Below are 5,849 nucleotides of genomic sequence, written 5' to 3' on the forward strand. Positions count from 1 at the left end.
TAGTCCCAATGAAAATGCTAATAGTAAATATAGCAGAATTGGATAAAGGAACTATGAAAAGATTTTGGTAGAATTAGAGTGTGTGGAGTCAGCGAGTTCAAGGGACATGGAAAGTTACCAGGACCTTATGGAAACAGGCAAAATAATACTCTGCAGATGGTCTGCATTCTTACCACAAGGATGGAACAAGAAACATTGTTAGAGTTTGATCTAACGGAGTTGAAAGTCCAACTCTGTGACTTTGACCATAGAACTAATGTTCATTATAAATATAGAATGTAGAACATGTGAAAGTGAAAGTCATTTGAGGTAGGTACCGAAGTCCAGTGATATCTCCCTTGGTTGAAGGTCTGGAGGAGTTCATGGGAAGAGTTTATGTAATAAAGAATGAACTAATTAAAATATTTTTAGTTAAGAATAAAAGGATTAAATTGAGGCTAGGCTCTTGAGAGCTTATTGATTACCATATTGAAAGCCTGTTTCATCATTTGTGAACTTTGGACCTAGATAATGTAGAAAAGAGATTAAATATTTACTCACTTTGCCTTCTCTGCTGTCTGATACATTGTTTCATGGAAAGAAATCTTAAATGGAGTAGATTTAAAATAAAACCTAACATTTATCATAGTTTTGTAAACTAATACAATTAGTTCTTTTCTTTTGTGGATCATGCTTTTGGTGTTGAATCCAAGAAAACTTTGGCAAGACAAAGTCACAAAAATTTTCTCCTTAGTTAAAACAGTTTTAGAGTTTTAATTTTTACATTTAGGCCTATGTTCCATTTTAAGTTACATTTTGTATTCGGTGGTAGGCATCAAAGTACATTTTTGCATATAGATAGCTATTTTTTAAAACACCAGTTGTTAAAAAGAACATTATCTTTCTTTGCACTTTGATAAAAAATTAGTTGGACTTACATTTGTGGGTTTATTCTGTTTCATTGATCTACTTATCTATTACATTAATACCACTTTGTCTCAATTACTGTAGATTCATAATATCTTGAGATTGGAGTAATATTAAAGTTCTTCAACTTTGTTTTTTTCTCAAAGTTGTTGGTCTTATTAGGTCTTTTGCATTTCCAAATGAAATTTAGAATCACTTAGGGTTTTGTTTGTTTATTTGTTTGTTTGTTTTATTTTACCAAAAAAGTGCTTGGTGCTTGTTTGTTTTTTAGGATAGAGTTGACTTTGTAGATAAATTTAAGGACAGTTGACATCCTCACAATATTAATTCATGAATATAGTAGAACTCTCTATTTAAATATTTTAACATTTTTAAGGAATATTTTGTGGGTTTTGGTGTGCATGCAATGCACATCTTACCACATCTATTCTTAAGCATTTCACATTTCTTACTGTTATGTGTACATGATGTTTTTCAAATTTCAATTTTCAATTATTTGTAGTAATAGAAATAAAATGGATTTTTGTGTAGAATTACTTCACACCTTGTAAACATGCTAATTCACTTTGTAGCTTATTTATAGAGTCCATTGAATTTTCTATATATGTAATCATATTGTATCAGTAACAAAGTTTCTTTCTTTCTTTCCAATATAAGTATATTTTTTCCTTTGTCTTGCCTGATTGCGTTGACCAGATCTTCTAGTAAGTAATGTTGATTAGAACTCGCCTTGTTCCTGATATTAGGAGGCAACTTTCAATATGTAACATTGACTGTTAAACATTTAAATGATGACTGTATTTCTGGTTGAGAAAGTTGTGTTATTAGTTTGCTGAGAATTTTTTTATTATCTATTTATTAAAATTTTTTTAAATGTTTATTTTTGTGAGAATGTGAGCAGGAGCGGGGTGGGGGGCAGGGGCAGAGAGAGAGGGAGACACAGAATCTAAAGCAGACTCCAGGCTCTGAGCTCTCAGCACAGAGTCTGACACGGGGCTTGAATTCACAAGCCTCCAAGCCCTGAGATCATGACCGAGGCCAAAGTCAGAGACTTAAACTGACTGAGCCACCGAGGCATGCTTAGAATTTGTTTTAAAAAATCTGGAATAGGTAATGGATTTTGTCAAATGCCTTTCTATTAAGATGATTATGTGGTTTTTCTTTCAAAATTTGTTTATATGGCAAACTACGTTGATTTCAATGTTAAACTATTCCTCAGATAAACTGCATTTGGTCATTTGGATGTATTACTCTTTTTGTACATTGGTGAAGTTGATTGCTAAATGCTATTAAAATTTTTGTATTTATGGTTATGATCGATATAACTCTATAGTTGTCTTTTCTTGCAATTACTTGGTCTAATTTTGGTAGTAGCATTGTTAATGCTGGTATCACACAATGAGTTGGGAAGTATGACCTCTTTTTTATTTTTCTGAAGGAGTTTTTGTAGAATTGATAGTATTTCCTTCTTTAGCATTTGGTAGGATTCACCTGTGAAGTCATCTAAAGTTTTCTTTGTAGAGATGTTTCTAAGTACTAATTTAATTTTTTAGCTAGGTAGGATTATTCATGTTATCTGTATCTTGTTTGAGCTCTGATAGTTTGTCTTTGACAGAATTTTCCCATTTTATCTAAGTTGTCAAATTTATTGTCCTAAAGTTTTCATAATAATTGTATTTAACATCTGTAGAATATATAGTGATGGCACCTCTCATTCCTGATATTATGATTTTTGTTGCCTTCTTTTTCCTTATCTTTATGGTTAGAAGTTTATAAATTTTATCAATCTTTACAAGCCAGCATTTGATTTCACTGATTTTTCCCTTTTGTTTCCTTTTAAATTTTATCAGTTACTGCTCTCTATCTGCATAATTTGGGTTTAATTTTCTTTCCCTTTCCATTTTTTTAATAGGAGTTTTTACCATTGATTTTTTAAATCTTCTTTTCTAAAAATATAAGCAGTTAATGCAGTAGCTTTCCCTCTGAACATGGTTTTTGGAGAATCTGTCAGTTCTGTTAGCCTTTGAAAAAATTAGGTTTCTCCAAAATATATTTTACTTACTTCTATGATTCCTTTTTTGACTTGTGAGTCATTTAGAAGTATGTCCTTTAATTTCTAAATATTGGGGAAATTTTCCAAATAACTTTCATCTTGATTTCTAGTTTAATTCTGTCATATTTAAGAGCATTACTTTTGGGACCCCTGGATAGCTCAGTTGGTTAGGCTTCCAACTTCGAGTCAGATCATGATCTCGTGGTTCATGGGTTCAAGCCCCATGTGGGGCTCTGTGCTGACAGCTCAGAGCCTGGAGCCTGCTTCGGATTCTGTGTCTCCTCTCTCTCTGCCCCTCCCCTACTTGTGCTCCATCTTTCTCTCTCAAAAATACATTAAAAATTTTTTAAAAAGTGTTTTAAGAGCATTACTTCTATGATTTCAGTAGTTTGAAATTTATTGAGAATTTTTTTATGTCTTAGAACATGTAGCTTGGTAAATGTTTTGTGTATAGTTGAAAACAATATATATTTTGTTGGATCAAATGTTCTATAATTATCAATCTGATCAAAGTATTTGATAGTATAATTCATGAAAATAAGGGAATTTTATTATCATCCTTATATTTATTTCTCTGTACCTCAATTTTTTTTTTATCCTTTGGCTGCTTTTGAGATTGTCAGTTTTTCACTGTTTTTAGTAATTGAGGGTGTACTTCAATATGATTTTACCTATGTGTATTCTGTTTATGGCTTGTTGGCCACTTTGACCAGTGGGCTATTCTTTTCATAAAGTTTGAAACATTTTTTGGAAATCATTTTTTCAAATACTTGTCCCCTCATTTTCTCTCCCCCTGAGATTGAGTTGTATGTGTAATGTCAAACATCACTGAACCCCATTGATTTTCTCTCTTTTCTAGTTGTCCTGCATTTTGGATGATTTCTGTCACTATGCATTCAGTTTGAGAAATATTTTTTCTTGTGTTATCAGTTCCATACATTTTTTTTCTGGTATTTTTTTCTTGAAATTCTGTTCGTGTCATTTAAAAATATTTTATCATGTATTTATGTATGTTCATGTATTTATCATGTTCATGTTTCCTCCACCTTCTTAAATATATGGAGTATATTTTTCAAAAGGTTACCAATATTCCTCTTTTAGTTTTGCTTCTGTTCTTTGTTTATAATGAATGATAAATATCAACACAAAGATTAGGATAGAACTAAGGGTCAAGTTTCCTCCCAATCTCATCGTTCTCTTCTGACTTTTTATATATTTATTTTTTTGGTATCATTGATACTAGTTTCATTTCTTAAATTGTGGTAAAAAGCATTGCATGAGATATAACCCCCCCCTAACAAATGTTAAGTATACAGTACACTTAACTATTATTCCTTTAAGCACCATTATGTACAGCAGAACTTTTTCATCTAGCATAGATGAAATTGTATATGCATTGAACAGCAAATTCCCATTTCTCCCTCTCCCAACCCCTGGCAAATAGCATTCTACTTTTTGCTTCTACAAGTTTGACTACTTTAACTATCTCCTATAAATGGGATCCATTTATATTTATTTTTTTAAGACTGGTTTATTTAACTTAGTTTAATTCTCCTGCATCAAATCCATGTTGTTGCATATGACATAATTTCCTTCTTTTATAAGGCTGAAGGATAGTTCATTGTATGTATACACCACATTCTCTTTATCTCTTCATCTGTCAATGTACATTTTGACTATTGTTGATGATGATAAGCTGAGCACAAGAGTGCAAATATCACCTTGGCATCCTGATATAAATTACTTTGTATAAATACCCACAGGTGGGATTTTGGGCTTATCTGGTAGTTCTATTTTTAATTTTTGAGGAACCTCCATACTGGCTTCCATAGCAACTGCACCTTTACATTCCTACCAGCAGTGCACAAGAGTTCCAATTTTTCCAACGTTTTTTGGCCAATGTTTGTTATTTATTAAATATTTTTGATACTGTTTTTCCTAGCTGGTAACTGAGGTGAAATCTCATCATAGATTTGACTTGCACTCCTGTGATGATTAGTGGTATTCAGCATCTTTTTAGATACTTGTTGGTTATTTGTATGTTTTCTTTGTAGAAATGTCTATTCAAGTCCTTTTCTTATTTTTTAATAAGAATATTAGGTTTTTGCTTTGGTCTTTTATTGTTGTACAAGTTTCTTACATATTTTGGATACTAACACCTTATTAGATAGTGGTCTGCAAATATTATCTGCCATTTGGTAGATTGCCTTTTCACTCTATTATTCATCTTTTTGAGACAAAATAATTATGTACTTTACCTCACAGATTCCTATGTAAAACATCATTGTCTATTTTTATTTTTATGACAGAGCACAAATGTGACAGTGCACAATAATACAAAAACTGTGTAAGGATCATCAATGTTCTTTGGTAACCAACAGTAAACAAATCTAGTACTCAAAATGTGGTCTGTAATACCAATCTGTAGATTGGTTCTCAGTCCATGGCTAGGGAAGTATAGAAATTGAATATATGCATTTAGAACTTTTATGGAAATTTGGCTTTGCTGTGACATATAAACATGTAATCATTATTTTTCCTAGAAATTTTTATTTTATTTTACAAAGATATTGATCTTGAGAGATTAAAAATTAAAACTGATCGGAGAGAGGGCAAGATGGCGGAGAAGTAAGGAGCTCCGTACTTGCACTCGCGCCCATACATCACACAGAAAAGATCTGAAGCCATTGGAAACCTTACAAAACATGAGAGATTGGGAGAAAAAAGACGCAGAATCCACTGAGAGAGCCTTCTAACGTGAGTGCGAACCGGGGAAGATAAAATCAGGCCAGGATCGGAGACTCCAGGGTGGGAGGCGATCCCCCTCTACCCTCTACGGGGAGTGAGAGGGGAAAAGGAGAGAGTCCGAAACAGAAAAACCTCCGCTCGG

This window comes from Hyaena hyaena, unplaced genomic scaffold (assembly GCF_003009895.1).
Source record: "Hyaena hyaena isolate Hyena2069 unplaced genomic scaffold, ASM300989v1 scaffold_1495, whole genome shotgun sequence".
In the NCBI taxonomy this organism is placed as follows: Eukaryota; Metazoa; Chordata; class Mammalia; order Carnivora; family Hyaenidae; genus Hyaena; species Hyaena hyaena.